The sequence below is a fragment of the Simochromis diagramma genome, unplaced genomic scaffold, assembly GCF_900408965.1.
Source record: "Simochromis diagramma unplaced genomic scaffold, fSimDia1.1 OVJJ01000313.1, whole genome shotgun sequence".
Classification (NCBI taxonomy): Eukaryota; Metazoa; Chordata; class Actinopteri; order Cichliformes; family Cichlidae; genus Simochromis; species Simochromis diagramma.
In genome coordinates this window covers 1,068,455-1,085,683 of record NW_024387372.1, presented here as the reverse complement: position 1 = coordinate 1,085,683, position 17,229 = coordinate 1,068,455, and the positions used below count along the sequence as shown (strand labels likewise).

At 42.0% G+C, this 17,229-nt stretch overlaps 1 protein-coding gene and 1 long non-coding RNA gene across 5 annotated transcripts in view; both read right to left on the bottom strand.

Moving 5' to 3' along the window:
- LOC120719346 (glutamate receptor ionotropic, kainate 2) overlaps positions 1-17,229 on the bottom strand; it is a 330,887-nt gene that overhangs the window by 290,693 nt on the left and 22,965 nt on the right. The window lies entirely within an intron of this gene.
- Positions 1-17,229, bottom strand: part of LOC120719349 — a 42,495-nt gene that overhangs the window by 21,189 nt on the left and 4,077 nt on the right. Inside the window, exon 2 of the long non-coding RNA XR_005692665.1 lies at positions 3,875-3,882. This is a non-coding gene — a long non-coding RNA (uncharacterized LOC120719349). The remainder of the gene's footprint in view (positions 1-3,874; positions 3,883-17,229) is intronic.

Sequence of the window (17,229 nt, the reverse complement as noted above, 5' to 3'; positions counted from 1 at the left end):
GAGAGCACAGGCTGTCTGAGTCACTGTGAATCACCACTTCCTGCCTTTAATCGCCTTCTCTTAATAGGACTGAATGACTCAGTGCAAGTGAATGAGGGCAAAAGAGCAAGATACCAGACATTCTCCTAGTTGCCAACTTCTAATGAATAATACTCATTGTCATCCATGTTCTGAATGAATAAGACACGTTCATTTGTGTAGTACGTCCCTTTAAAACAGATTGGAAAATACCGGGCAGAGGTCTGCACTTTGGAGATGTCACAGAAAAGGCAGCGAGAGTGAAAAGACGAGGACTGTTTAAATATTCATAGCACTGAAAGATCTGCACGTTGCACGTTATTTTTGTAGGATTTCTTTATCCTTCTTCCCTCATCACTTTTTCTGCATTTCAAAAACTACAACAAGACCATTTAAATTATCATTTGCTGCCATTACACAAAGTTTCAGTAAATAGTGAGTTTCAAGTTGTTTTGCTTTTGGCCACACCTACCTGCCCAGACTGACCTCAACAGGGAAATCAAAGTGTGTCGGTGAGGAGCTGTGGTGAGACTCTGTCCTCATGAGCACATAGAGAACTTTACTTTGTATACATGTCAGCAGAAACGACGGATGTTCGTGTCACATGCTGTGGTTTACCTGTCAGCAGTTGTTACTTCTTTATCCATGTATTTCCTTTGCCACAGGCCTGGATTTAAAGGGCTAGAAAAGTCAGAGACATATCATTTGTTCCCAGGTTTATTTTTCATTTCAATTTTAATTAGTAAAGTAACCCATATGGAAAAGAAATAGTAAAAACTTACATGATTTACTCATGAAAGTGGCCACTTTCTCATTACTTTCATATATTGTTTTAGTAAGTATCCAAAACATACAAGTTTCATTTATACAATTGTTCAAGGGATCTTATATCTGTTTTCACTCTTGTATGCTTTTCATACAAGTTTCACACAAGACAGATAAAAACTTTATAAGATTTATAGATCTTTTCCATATGGGAAGAGCTTCAGTGTTTGAGCGGTGAATTGCATCTTCGTGTTGCACCTTCCTCTCATGCAGCGTTTTACACTCTGCACCAACGATTTTCCCATCTTTATCCAAACTTCAGTTACGTAACCTTTGTAAAACTTAACAATGAAGGAAAAAAATCTTCATTAAATTCTGGAAAATGTCATATGAACACTTATTTGTTTCACATGTTGGGTTCGACCCCTGGAAGCACCAAACATTATACTGAAAGGGCCGTCATTTGCTCTGCTCCTCGACTCTGGAATTTTCTCTTCTTAGGTTTAGACTCAAAACTCACCTGTTCAAAATAGCTTATTCCACATAACCTTTCCACTCCGCCAACTTTAATCTGTTCTTTCTATTATGTTTCTTATTATTGTGTATATTCCCTGCTTTTATGCCTACTTTTACTACTTTACTCTGTACAGTGTCCTTGAGTGTTCTGATAGCACTTTTAAATAAAATGTATTACTAATATTATCCTTATTGTATTATTGTATTAGCTAACAACATAATAATACGATTGTATCAGTGATGAAAATGTCTTCACATACACATGCAGTGAGATTGGCTCTGATCCATGCCTCCATCCGTTCATCATGGTGCATCATCCAGTACATTTTAAACTCTCGTACATCCAGAACTCGGCCTTTTTTCTTCTGCTTCTCTGAAACATCACTCCTGTTCTCCAGAAATTTCACAGCCAATCCTTTTAAACCCCTCGCTTCACTCTTAAAAAAACACGTTTTATACCTCATCCTTCACACCTCTGATGCTAAATTCCTCTCATCACGAGGGCCGTGGGAACGGACTATCCTCCATCCTTTGGAACTTTCCTTTAAACATATCCGAGACAAAACATTGAAAAAGCTCTGTAACTAGCAGGTTATTCATTCGACATGCCGCTCGTCCACTTCTAGTAATCTCTTTAGTTTGATCACAAATACAGTATGTGAATACTGATGTATTCATGTTCAGGTTCCAGTTGGAAAGCTCTGGCTGATGGAGGGTCAGGGCGTGCTGGTCATCCTTTTCTCTGTAAATCCTCAGTGTCTTGCATCACCTCTGTTGAAACCACTGAGAAAGAAGGGCAGGCTGACATGATGTTCTCTCCTGTGGCAAACTGCAGTTTGGCTGCTGTTAGTATCCTCCACTTGTCCCCAGGGACAACCAGGACACAGTAATCTACACTCACAACACACAGTGAGGCAAAGAGCACTCTAGTGTACTGCACTGTGCCAACTGAGTCACAGACATATGTAAATGCTCACAACATGCTCTCAGTGCTGTTTTGCCTGGAAGATCGTCATACTGGCAGTTAATGTTCTGCTACCCTGTGATGGGCGAGCAGTAAAGGAAAAAAGGTTTTTATTTAACCCAACAAAACAAACTCACGTGTAAATCATGAGCCCATAAACGAGGAGTAACAGAACTCTGACAACAACACACACTGACCTTCTGAAAGGAGACATAGTGCTGATGATCCTACAAAGAGGGGTAGGACACACACACACACACACACACCCATGATCCAAAGTAGTGGTATGACCCAATTTGCAGGGCTTGCTCCACCCCCTCCACCCCCAACTCTTGGCTCATCAACCAATGGACTGGGAGCAGCTGTCACTATCACTGGTAACTCAGGAAACAAAGAAAGATGAAATCATACAAATAGCAGTGTAAGCTAACATGTGCGCACTCGTTTTACAGTATAATGTGACTGTATAAATAAATGATTCTAAACCAAAACCAATTCTTTATTACCCTGTAAGTTCAATCCTATATTTAAAGACAGAGAGCTATAAATGTAGTGTGATGTACAAGTCTCTGCACTGTGATGTCTGGTAGATGTTACCCAGCCATCACATACCCACAGCTCTAATATAACATGTGTGTATTTACAGTCAGGTCCATCAGAAAATGAAGTGCAAGATTTCAGCTTTATTTCACGACGTGTAGCAGAGGTCAGACTGCCATGACAACAGTTTTTATACATTTTCAGAGGCTCAAAGTAATTAGACAACTGACTCGAAGTCACATGACCGGGTGAGACCTGTTCACTCACTATTCTAATGACAAATTAGGCAGATTTAAGATCCAGATTTGATTCAAGCTTTAATGTTCGGTGGCCCTGAGAGGCCAAACGGACTGCAACTTCAGAAAACACTTGCAAAAAGAAAAATGCTGCAAAAAGAAAAACGCTGCAAAAAGAAAAACGCTGCAAAAGCACACACAACACAATGGAAATGTTTCTGGGGAGACAATAACCGGACGGACCAGTTGCACGAACCAAAACATGCTAACAAGTGCACTGGGACTGGGAGACACTTCAAAGAAGTGGAGCGGCCAAAGAGTAAACTTTCAAAAGTAAGTTCTGAATATTATGTCACTTATTTATGTGCAAATGTTTAATAATGAGGAACATTAAAACATTGCTGTTGGCCACATGCCGGCAAAGTTATGTGACATTAGCGGTGTTTGTACTTTCAGCATTTACTTTGTTTTAAAGCTTTTACTTTATATGCCGTTAGATAGTCGACCTTAATCTGACAGAGAATCTGATGATTTTGTGGATAATTAAAGTCAGTCATATATCCACAAACACAACAGGCTGAAAGTCAGTGATGCTGCTCGGTTTGCAGTCCTGAACATCACGGCACAAGCAGGATTCACTGCACTGTTAATGTGAGCTATGTTATATTGCTGCCTCTGTTCGGTGGTGTCGAGCCAAACGGACTTTAACGTGTGTTTGAACGAGCTGACGGTTCACTCGTTAAGCTGAAAGAAAGATGCTTTAATCACAGCAGTCACACATGTGTCCACTGCACCATCTGGAACTCTTCTTGTTTACACTCGTAATAACACAAACACTAAATCCTCCTGTTTGTAGCAGTGTGTACACCTGAGACTGTCACCTGTCTGTCTGTCCTGCACTCTCTCTCTGTTTCTTTCTCTCTGATTGTGGAATAAAAGTATGAACATGTGTTTATAAGTTACACTTGTGTTTCCTGCAGCTTATCACACATTTGATTTCCATGTGTGATGACTGCAAGTGTCCAGAGTGAGGACAGACTGAGGGACCCACTGCTGCACATCATCTGTGAGGCTTTGCACCCCTGGTGATCCACCAGGACAAACTCAGCAGTGTGTGAGGAAGAGGAGGAGGAAGAGCCAGCAGCAGCTGACAGATGGAGAGAATAGACAGACTGTTCCCTGTTTGTGAAGGACTGCTAGGAAAGTTTAACATAACTGTCTGTGCTGAATCAGTCTTATTAGGTAATGTTCAAATAATGTGATCATCCCAGTGTTTTCAGTGTGGGAGAAAGTACTCAGAGTACTCAGGGCCTTCAAGTTACACACTGTCAAGTGTTCTCTGTCTGTGAGGTGCCCACACTTGAAAAAGACCAGACTTTGAATTTCACTCAAATTTATTTTGACCAGCTAATTAGATAGCTGATAGGTAGGTAGACGGATAGATAGGTGAAAAACCTTTCAACACAAAAAATAAAGAACATTTCATTAATCATTCAGATAAATTAAATGCATTATACAGAAGACAAATGAAATAAAAATATATACACTTCAGTAAAGCCACTTAACATAGCTAAAGCTAAATACTTTTGTCTAAACTATCATTTAACCCAGTTTAAGTTAGTTTTACATTGATTGGTTTTTAATCACAGAGCTGAGTAATTTCAAACAACGAAGATGAAATAAACTGTTTCTTAAATACACAAAATGTGTCTACCTTGCATTTTTACACTTTTTATAACAATTACATTTTTAAAGTATACATTTTAGAGTTTGCAAATATTTTAATAAAGACTTTAACCAAGGATTTTCTTTTACAAAGAATTATTTTTCCTTAAATCAAACCAAACATATTTACACTAGTTTTAAGATTTACCAAGGATTTGGGGTAACTATTTTTAGTATCAATTAACATAAATATGTGGGAAACACTATCTACATAAACAATTTACTCAAACTTAAACATTCATTTTAATATCAATATAATTTTTTAAACTTAAATGCAGTAACTATTTCCCAAAGCATAAATCCGTTTCCACAATTGAGCTTCCATAGATCCCAAACATATAAGCAGCAAATACGAGTCCAAGAGCTTACCGATAGCCCGTCTAGCTCAAAGTCTTCCTCACAGTGGAAAGTGGATTGTGCTTCGTTTGCTGTCCTCTCAGTATGTCAGGATGTCCCGATGTAAAATGGTGCCCAGCTCAGGACTTGTGGTAGCAGATTTTGGACTCTTGATTGCAATGCTGGAACTTGGAGAGACCCTCACATGCACATCTCGAACGATCCCTTTGGAATCGGGATTCACGCTGATGACTTTTGCGAGTCTGAATTGCCCTCGAAGGGCATTTTGGTCGCAGAGCCAAACTATGTCTCCAACAGCGATGTTTCTCTCTGCAGTATGCCACTTACTGCGGATGAACAGGTTTGGTCCAGCGAGTTGGCTCCAGGACCTCCAGAAGTTGTTGACCATGGTTTGTATTTCCTTCAGCCTTTTGAAAGGATAATTTGTGAAGTCGATAGTCTTGAAGTCCCCACTTTGCGTGGCTCGACCAAGCAACAGATTATTCGGCGTGATGTAGTCAATGCGATCTTCTCGGCTCTGAATTCTGGCATCAATGGGTCTCTCATTTGCAAGGTTGGCAGCTAGCTGGAGTGCTGTCAGAAACTCGCTGAAGGTAAGAGCCTCTGTATTGCCAAGAGTATGAAGGGCTCTCTCGGTAACTCTGACAGCAGCTTCGGCGGCCCCATTTCGGTGAGGTGAGTCAGCGGGAATAATCTTCCATGCCCAGGTGGTCTCATTTTTGGCAGAGTATTCTTCAAGCGACTCCTTGTTTTGTTGTCTCAGGTAAGCATACATTTCTTCTAATACAGGTTTGGCGCCGACAAAGTTTGTGCCAGGATCTGACCAGATTTTTCGGGGATGGCCTCGGACAGAAGTGAACCTCTGGTAGGCAAGCAGGAAGCTCTCTGTTGATAGTGTGCTCGCTAGTTCGACATGAATGGCTCGGCTTGCCATACAGCAAAACACAACTCCCCAAACTTTCATGGTCACTCTTCTCTTGACATCATCCCTCACATGATAGGGTCCAAACAGGTCGACAGATGTGAATTCGAATGGTGCAGCAGGATTTGACCTCTCTTCAGGTAAGTCTCCCATTACTTGCTTACAGGTTCTTGCCTTTGCCTTCTTGCAGATGATGCACTGGTCAATGACCTTTTGGGCAATAATTCTTCCTCTGACAACCCAAGCCTTCATTCTCATCCGCAGTAAGGTTCCTGCCACTCCGTCATGTCCCTCGCTGTGTGCTTCTCTGGCAAGGAGGGTGGATAACCAGGCTTGGAATGGTAGAAGGGGAACGGCTTTGCGGTCTTTTTTCAAGGTCTGGATTCTGCCACCACAAACTAGAAGTCCACTTGTTTGGTCTCTGTAAACAACTAGTCTGTCTGTTGTGGTGCTTGGGAAGTTGACGCCCTCTTGTGCAGCCACACCTACTAGGTCAGCGCGACACACACTATGAAAGGCAGCAACAAGTTTAATGTTCAGAAACCTAAAGTCTGTATCAGCAGCAGAATGGAGCTAAAAATAAATGTTGGTTTCAGTTCTATGAAGCTTTGAGTATTTTGGATCAGTAGCTGCTGTGTTTGTTGCATCATATTGCTGTGACTGTTTATATGCTTTATATATTCTGAGCTAAGTTGATCTATAGTGTTACATCATATTCTATAAGGATGTTGTGTGTTTGTAGACTTTCTGCCCAGTTTGACCCATTTAGCAGAAGTCAGCCTGTTTAAGGCTCTGATATCTATTCTGTGTGACTTACAGCAGTTATGACATGGTCTGATTTTCTCACCCAATAAAGGAATATTTAAGCATTGAGCCAAATTTAGTAATGCCAACATATTAAAAGAACAATATTTGTCTCTTATATATATAATACATCTGTATATACACTGTCACAGATACTTGTCTTTAAGTGAAGATTTAAGGTGACAGGAAATATAAATAAATGCAACTTGAATCTTTACTGAAGCTCAGTGTTTGGCACAGAGTTCATGTTCACTGCTGTAATAACTAATAATGATTAATATAATATTGGCCATATTATATTTACATTACCAAAGTGAGATGACTTTAGTCTCATGAACAACATCAGCTAATTGTTATTTACTAGCTAATCTTAAATGACTGTTCAGCACAGAAATGAAGCCCAACAATCATGTTTACAGTCCTGTGGTCTCAGCCTCAGATACTTATCACATCACACAGAGCTCATGTAGAAACAAATGTACAAAATATGTTCTTCTTCATTTCTGTCAAACAAAGCTGTATGAAACGTTTCCAGCTGTTAGTATCATGGTTGCTAGGCAACCTGGGCAGCGCAACGGAGGCTAGACCGTCCCATTTCACAAGCCTCGCACTTCCGGCCTCAGCGGTCTTTGAGTACGCGGCCCTTGAGGGACGTTGAGGCTGCATACTTTAAGGCTGCAGACCCTGAATTGGGATACAGCCATACATACATGTTTTGGTTCGTGCAACTGGTCCGTCCGGTTATTGTCTCCCCAGAAACATTTCCGTTGTGTTGTGTGTGCTTTTGCAGCATTTTTCTTTTTGCAGCATTTTTCTTTTTGCAAGTGTTTTCTGAAGTTGCAGTCCGTTTGGCCTCTCAGGGCCACCGTATTAATGGGCTCAATCACAAATAACGGTGTGAAAATTTACCCTCACCAAAAAATCAGGACATATGCTAAACTGCCATTCACTTTATGAAACACGCATACCACCCTGTTTTGTTCTTACAACCACACTTATGTTAGAGAATCAGAATTGTTCTAACCCAGCAGGTTCGCACAACCTGCACGATATCTGCACACTGTCCTGCTCTCATCTTTCAGTCTAAGGAAATATATTTACCTCCAGGTAAATATACCTCCAGCGTCGTAATCCTGCACCACTAAGGCAAGAAAGTTCAGCTAAAGAAACGGAAACAACAGTATCTGAGTCCAGAGTGAGCTCAGTGTGTAGACAAAGAGCATGTAGATTCTCAGCATCCGTGGGTAGCACCTACAAAACTGACTGTATGTGATAACATTCAACAATGTCATTGATAAGTTATTTAGAATGAAAAATAATATGGGGAATATTATATTTTTTTATTTAAAAAACCTTAATAAACCCTGTTCATTTAGTGTTTTGTTTTCTTTACGTGTATTTAATATTTATTTACTTATTTTATTTGTTTCACACAAATGTGTGAATCAATCAATCAATCAATCAATCAAAGCTTTATTCGTCACATGCAGGTTGCCCTGCAGTGAAATGGGACCCCCCCCCCGACCATACACATATAGCACAAACATTACATGGGGATACAGGTCGGAGATTGGTAGAATCAGAGAAAAACATTGAAATGTACACTACAGTGGGGAAAGTACGAGAGGAAAAAAGAGACCCCTACTCATGCTGTGCTTCCATGGTAGGACAGCATGAGAACAGGAAACAAAAAAAACTCCTTTGCACAAAAAAAGCACATAAATGTCCACAGCACAACATTGTGAAGACATGACAAGCCACAGGGGTGGGTGGGGGGTGAGGAGTAATCCGAAGAAACACAGCAGCCACCCTGCCAAATGTGAGGTCAAAGAAGATGTGCAGGTAAAACAAGCCATCATTAGGATGAAGAGTGTGAAACCTGAAAGAGACAGCTAAAGGGCATGATCATCATGTTCATTGTTTAGTTAAGAAAAAAGTTGAGGAAAATATTTTGAAGAGGTCGAGTTTTTGTCGTCAAAGTCTGCAATCAGGGGGCGGAAAGAATTTCTTTGGACAGATGAAATAAAGATGAAGTAAAGAAAGAGCTCATGAGTCCTCATATCAAAGCTAGTCCCATTCAAACTGACATAGGATTACATATCAGGAAAAATGGGACACAGCACACAGATGTTCATGTTCATTCTAACCTGATTCGTTAGAGATAGTCGAACGTGTTGTCACTACTGCCACACAGCAAAAAGGATCTGAACTCAGATGTGCCTTTGATTTCTGTGAGACAGCAATCATACCATCAGCGAGGTGGGTAAAAATAAATGCGCTGGTGTCAAGTGTACAACAGCAGCACCAAACTTAGCACGGGGCCACCCATGGGTGTAAGTGTTAGAGTGAATAAAGGTTTCCATAGAGGCGTGTGAAAGACTCCATTAATTAGACTGCCAGTTTCAATCCATGTCCAGCTTTTTCAATTAAGGTAATTGTAAAGCCACAGGGAAATGACCCACTTGCTTGTTAGACTAGACCTTCTACATATACTTTACAACTGAAAAGCCCCTCTTGATTTAACTCATCGGTTACATGCTTAAATTTGCTTATCTGGCGAATATGGCACGCTCAGCTGACCTGCAGAACATATACACATCAATCACTCAGGAAATAACAAACTGGTGCCTGAATGAAAGTCAGGAGCAGAGCGGCACTTCCAACAGCACTTCCTCTTTTGCCTCTAAAGGTTATGGGAAAACCGGTGAGAAGCCTTTGAAGTGATGCTGGTGGATGAACGTGCAGCACAGGAGTGTGCACAGAGGGTAGAGGAAGCTGTTCGCGTGATATGAGACAGCATGTGGCTGATAAAGAAAGTTATCCAAGATAGATTCGCTTTTTCAAAGTTGTGTTGCTTAATATAAGCACTCATACTAGCCATCTGACATGTGACTGTACTGTGTTCGTCCAACATATGTGGATAAATAAGGAGGAAAACTATGAAGCTATAATATGTGTTTCATTGGCAGTTCTTTGAAGTGTACATGTCAGGTGATCTTTTACTTTCACACTTCCTTCTAAACTTTGTAAAATCTCACCAAATTAAAATCTGTCATTTAGATGTATTAGAATAAACGTCTGAATGAAACCCAAATATATGTAATGAAACTTGAATACATGGAATGAATATCAAAGGTTATCATGTTGCTGCAAGAAGTGAATAAGTAAGCATGGAAGCAGCATTGTTAAAGTCCAGGGTTGTCCTACTGATGAAACATGTGTTCACCGTTTCATCATAGAAACGTCCTGAGCTCACACTGACCCTGTTTAAATCTTATCCAAGCAATGTGGAGCCCAACAACACGAGGCTGTGTGTGTGTGTGTGTGTGTGTGTGTGTGTGTGTGTGTGTGTGCGTGTGCGCGTGTGTGTGTGGTGTGTGTGTGTGTGTGTGCGTGTGTGTGTGCGTGTGAGTGTGTGTGTGTGCGTGTGTGTGTGCGTGGTGTGTGTGTGTGTGTGTGTGCGTGTGAGTGTGTGTGTGTGCGTGTGTGTGTGCGTGTGATGTGTGTGTGTGATGTGTGTGTGTGTGCACGTGTTCGTGCGTATGATGTGTGTGCGCGCGTGTGTGCGTGTGATGTGAGTGCGTGTGTGCGTGTGTGCGTGTGTGCGTGTGGGGGATGAAGAAAAAGAGCAGCTCCTTACTCCCAGCTCGTAACATGCTGACATGCTGGCTGCTGCAGGGAAACATCCACAGACTCCCTCGGTGTCAGAGATAGATGTGTTGTCTCAGATGGAAAAGTGCTCCACCTGTGTCATCGCCTTCACAGGAGCATAGCAGTGGAAACTAAGGAAACATCGTGAACTAGCTTTGCAGACTGGGTTAGTTTGCATTAACATAGATGCTGTATTTGAACCCGAACAATGTGTTAAAATCCGATGAGAGAGGGATTACTGACCAACCTCTGCAGCCTTTGGTCTTGTTACATTGCTCTGCTAGGATTTATGGAGGATCTCACAAACCGACAGAACCTTTTAATGACCGTATGGCACATTATCACTTTAGAAAGTAGATCCAGTATGAAGATTTTTTTAACCTTTAAATTCCAGACAATTGGCCAAGGGAAGCAGTCTCAGCATCCCGACAGGCTTATGAGAGCTGTGTAAGGTTTCTATGCTCACTGCCATTTACAGTCATGTTTATTTCAAATAACACATCGTTTATTTATTTGCTCTCTCCTCTCTCGTCATATTTTCCAGCAAATGTTTCCCACCTAACCGTCTTCCCCCGATCCTGTCTCTCGCTCTTTTTGACACACTTCTGTGTGCACTTGTTTCCCTTCACTCCCCTTTAGGTTACTGAGGTAGAGATTGTTGTCTGAAAGCAATGAGACCTGACCAACATGTCTTGGGAAATCAAAGACAGTTGCAGTGAGGCAATAGGGATGTACAGATTTCCCTACTGAGTTGCGAGGAAAGATCAGGAGAATCAGAGTTACAGAGCAAGATACAGTACACACACTAAAAGTACAGATAAAACACCCAGTTACCACCAGTTATCCTCACAGCTGTGATGTCACAGCAGTTCCAAGAAATGCATGAAGTGTTTCTTTACTCTCCAGTCAGCCCACTATGAGACACATCCACCCTGAGAGCAACTGTCTGCTCATGTTTTTGAATGAGGTGGTGCCACAGTGACCTGACTGGGCAAAGGACTGCATGGAGCATTACAAGGGAGCAGACTTCTAGTTATCTAAAAATACAATGCAAGGCTTTACCAGTCAACCTCTATCTAACACACAGTCATTCCACTCTAATATTCTCTCACTGATAATAGTAGCCCGACAGCAGCCACTGCTTCTTACACACATATTTGAAGTATGTGTCATGGTCCCGGGTCTTTGACACAGGTTTCTTGTTTTATTTAGCTCCCTGTTGTGTCCAGTCTGTCGGTCTTGTCTCTATGTCCTCCTCAGCATCTTCTGTGTCAGTTATTTGTGCCTGCTCGTGTCGTCCATCAGGTCTCTAGTCTTGTCTCTGTCTCCGTGGTTATTGTTCCCATTCATGTCTCTGTGGGTCTCTCTCGCTCCTTGTATTTATCAGTGTGTTTCGTGTGCTTCCTGTTTTATTCTGACAGTCTCTCGTCCTGTGTGCATCTTGTTCAGTTTTGCCTCCCCGTCTCGTCATTTAGATTATGTTCGGCTGTGTTCCCACCTGTTGCCTCTTCTCTCCTTTTCCCTTGTAAGTATTTGATGTCTGCACCTCGCTCTGTTCCTTGTCGTGTTCTCCTTCGTTTCTCCGGCTGTGTGTTCTACCTGTTAGTTTAGTTTCCTTCCAGTTTGGTTTTGTAGTTTGTAAATCTAATAATAAAGCTGTGTTTTTGACTTTTACCTGTGAGTCTGCCTCAGTCCTGTCCTGCCTCACACAGCGTTGTGACAGTATATCACTCCGTTCCAGTTCCTGGTTCCTGCTAAAAGAATGGGCTTCTTCTTCTTTTTCTTGTGTAGGGGCTTTTATAATAGTGAATGCTCATGTTGAATATGACTAAAATTGTAACTAATCAGGTCTGTGAAAGTGATCAAGCTTCAGACTGCTGTAAATGCTCAGACAGTTTCTACTTTATAAGGTGTAAACGTGAATGATATCCACGATGTGGTCAACTCAAGCACATCTCACAGTAAAGCTGTAACCACAAGAGCTCCCCCTGCCTGCTTTTAAAACCTCTTTGTAATCAGCATCCAGTCAAAAGAAAGCTGACTTAAAGACAGGGGGATGAGAGCTAACAGTGGATATACTGAGGGACAGCGATCGGGACAAGACAAACATGGATTATACTGCATTCTGAATTATGCAAAGCTGCTCTAGTTAAATCCATGAATAAAAGTACGGTGCTGTAAGTTAGCACAACAGGTCCCTGTGAAAAAAGGGCTTCAGTGATTCCCTAAAGCTGCAGGTAACTAGTTTGAGTAAATGTTACTCAGACAGGAGTGATCTAAACAAACACGACCAGATAAACACTAAGAAAGAGATTCACCATCACACCTGGAGCTTGCATTTTCTTTCTGCTGCACCATCCTGGCTGCCATTTAACAAGCAGCAGGAAGGCTATGTTACTCCCTGGTTGTAGCTCAGATGGTAGAGCGGGTCACCTATGTAACCGTAAGGTTGGTGGTTCGATCCCAGATTTCTCCAGTCTCCAGATGCTTGCCCTCATACTCCAATGCGTCAATTGGAGTGTGAAAAAAAAGAACTTGGGTGAATCTATAAGTTGTGTAAAGCGCTTTGAGTGCTCAGAGTTGAAAAGTGCTGCATACCAGTCCATTTATTAATAACTTATGGATGTGCAGGGATCTATACAGCTACACAAAGGTAGATAGAAGTTATCGATGACATTCATGTAAGTCTATGAAACACATGTGCATGTGAGGTTCACTAGAAACATTTCTTAGTTTTGCATTGAAGGTTACTCAGAGAGCTGTGCAGCAGTCGAGGTGCAGATTGTTCTTGAAAGCACAAATTGAGGGTTGGATGGGTTGAACCTTGGTGTGGTTCGTTCGACCAGGTGCAAACACCGTAATCACACCCAACTGTGATTGCGGTGTTTGGTTCTTTTATGGTATAAACGCTGTTATTCTCAAGTTATGACATATTTGATCCAGCATCATTCTTTAGCACCATTTGTCAGCTTGCATAGTAAATGTAGTAACAGGACATTTTGAAGTCAAACAGCACATCTCTCTAAACTACACAGGGACTGAATTTCAAAGTCAACATTGAGTAAAACCAAAGCGTTCATGAAAGACACGAACTATCCAGTGTTGGTGGCCAACTGATGGCTAGGCTGAGACTCTTCTCTGGTAATTCTCATATGCAAATACGAAGCTTCAGCCTAGCAGTAGTTGTTGCTAGCTCTGCAAGCAGCTTTGCAACCCATTAAAGCTCAGCTTCAGTGTCATGTTATTCCTTCTGTTTCCAGCTGAATCAGCGTTGCTGTCACTGACTCCTGCTGAGTTTTGCTGCTGTTCTTTCTGCATTTTGTCTCGTTATTATCTGCATGTGCATTTAAGGGCTGCTGAGTTATTGGACCAACCACTGTGCTCCAAAGTTCAGAAAAAACAGACTCTTCAAAAACAAGCAAGCACACACAAACTGCTGGAAAACACGGAAACCAGGTTCTCCTAATATCAGTTACACGTCATTCAAACTGAAAGCAAAGGAAAAAAACTTCCTGGCACTGAGGACATCATTGACATATAATCCCAGCCCCTGTGAGAGGGAAGCCATCGTTCTCCATCCACAGGCTAATTTAAATGTCCTGAAATTTTAATATAACATCTCTGAGAATTGGATTTATAGCATATCAGCAGATATTCGGCCGATCGGCAGATAAGAGTTATGTGGTGTGGAAAGGGGCGTGTGCTGGTATTTGTCCCTGTGGCAGGCATTCTGCCATCGATTTTCCTGCAGGATTATTATTCCAGTTTCTTCAGCAACTCCGGGCAGGATATGGGCTGGAGTCTACCTTCCCCTAAGCAAGATCATTCTAATTCATAACCCCTTCCAAATGAGTTATTGACTGGTAGAGGCTTTGCTGCCATTCTCAATCAGAGGCTTTTACCTACAATATATACAGAAGTGGTCTCCAAACACTTGTCTCCCAGGCAGTGGGAGGAAAGATAGAGACATCTGGACGGCTCAGACAGAAAGAGATTGCTTTCAGGAGATTGAACACTGCTCTAGCAATACTATAGATACCAAGCTTTGCTTCGTGCTCAGCTGCCTGTGGAACATTGTGATTACTTTGTTATTCAAAGTACTGGATATTACATTTTCAATTTACTACTTTTAGTTGAGTTATGGCTAAATGTAGTACTGCCAGAGAGACCAGTGGGTTATTAAGGTCACCTGTTTTACACAAATATGAGAACTGATGAAGACCCACTATTTTCTAAATCCATTGGTTTTAACATACTATTGTTTGTGGTTAGAGTACTGAAATCAGACTTGCCTACCTGGAGTGTTTGACCCTTTGTTGTACTTGTTTATCTCTCAGTGGCTGACAGTCAGCTTACCTTAGTAGACCCACTGTATATACTGGAGTGCTTCATAGACATGCTATCACAGCAAACCATGAGAAATAGCACATTAAGTCATTTCTTCAACAGAACAAACAGATCACACTTCAAAGACTATATCAGAGGCAGCTTTCTTTGGCTGATCACAGTGAGGCCCTCAGTGGACGACCACAGACAGTCAGAGCAAACAAAGTTGCAGCAGGAGTATTATGCTGTGATATTAAAGTGTCTGCACAAACGACGATCACTGGGCACAGGAAGTTTTTCACGCTACGTTTGGAAACCATGATTTGGCTTCCAAACTTTGAATGTTGGGACCTGGGACCTATATATACATGTGTGTGTGTGTGTGTGTGTGTGTGTGTGTGTGTGTGTGTGTGTGTGCGAGTGTGTGTGTGTGTGTGTGTGAGTGTGTGTGTGCGTGCGTGTGTGTGTGTGTGTGTGCGTGCGTGCATGTGTGTGTGTGTGTGTGTGTGCGTGCATGCTTGCGCGTGCGTGCATGTGTGTGTGTGTGTGTGTGTGTGTGTGTGTGTGTGTGCGTGTGTGTGTGTGTGTGTGTGTGTGTGTGTGTGTGCGTGCGTGCATGTGTGTGTGTGAGTGTGTGTGTGCGTGCGTGTGTGTGTGTGTGTGTGTGCGTGCGTGTGTGTGTGTGTGTGTGTGTGTGCGTGCGTGCATGTGTGTGTGTGTGTGTGTGTGTCACTCAAAGTGTTTTTCACAGGTGAGTCTGCAAAAGGCAGAAAACTGAAAAGTGTAAATATATTTCAGTGATTAGTCATCGTGGCAGAAGGATGCAGCTCTGAGGACACAGTTACTAAAGCGTAGGACAAATCACAGGGAGAGATGAGTTCCATGAGACGTGTGTCTCATATTACTGCTGCAGTGACACAGGGAACGGATCTGGTCACTTATGTCCTCGGCGTGTTCTGGTACAGCAGGAACAGGAAGTCTCGGTCAATATTAGGTCACCTCCAGCTCAGCCTCAGTCAGCATCTCAGCTAATTACAGATATATACATAACTGATTTGCAGAGACTTCCTATTTTAAGCCAAGGGCAGGATGAAGCAGTGTAAAGATTTAATGCATCGCAGTAACCACCCATAAACATGGCAGTATCATGAGCTTAAGAAGAATGCGGCATGTGTTTTAAACTGGGAGAAACAGACACAGTGGACAGGGGCTCAGTGTGTCACAGAAGCTCACCAGCCTCTGCTTTGTTCACCTGAAACTGTAAAATGATAAATGCTATATTTATTTTATCCATGTAACTGAGTTTGGCAGCCTGGGATAGCTTCAAATTTCTATAAACTAGCTATGAGTGAACTATAATCATTTTAAGCAGCTTAGCACTGATTTAAATATATTTACCAGCAGTCTGTTGGCCGTAGGCCAAGACAGTGTTGCTCACAAAGCCACCACTGCTACACTCATTTTAAGGAAACTGATAATTCGGACCAACGGCAAAAAGGCAAATAAAGTCATTCAGCTAAAGCTTTTCATTTTCTGGTACTCTGAAAAAAATACCAAGGAGAAGAAGAGATGTGAAGACAGAGTGAACATGGCAAAGAAGAATAGGCAAAACAACAACAGCAATGACCAGACCTGGGTGGTTCCAGCGAGTTTAGCTGAGGACATTTGGAGTATTAGCACTATTATCTGGGCCTTAAGAGGGGTCCATTGTACTCACCATGTTATACATGTGATCACGACCCACAGCTAAGTACTCAAAACCTTCTCAGCAACACCTGCCTCAGTGAAAATGATTGCCCTCACATACCTGAAAGAGTTGTCATTTCATCAATACAAAGTATGTCACTATGTGGAGGACGATCTGATGACCTCGTGTTGGTGTTGTTCCCTCGTCATCACAAATAATGTTGTTCCAGGTTCAACATTGCAAGTGACCAATCACCTTCTGCTGACGTCATCCGCAACCTCGAAAAAAACAAACGCCTTCAAAAAGTCGACTTCACTTGCGAGAAGAGAAAGCGCGTCTGTAAGGACAATATGTATAATGCTTAACGTTTATGAAAGGAAAGTATCCTGAAATGCAAAGAATTCAAGGTCTTGGATCGGCGGACAGAAGCGGTTTCTCTTCTCGCAAGTGAAGTGGATTTTTTAAGGCGGTATTTTTCAAAGGCACAAAAGGGGGACGTCACAACAATGTGATTGGTCACTTGCAATGTTGAACCTGGAACAACATTTATTATGATGATGTGGGAACAACACCGACACGAGGATATCAGATCATCCCTATGGGGAGGAGAGTGTGGTTTCAGTGCAGCTGTAAGAGTACGGGTGGGGTTCAGTAGGTCAGGGAACAGTGCCAGGTGGAGTTGATTGACTCAGCTGCTGCACATTTGCATATTCTTTAT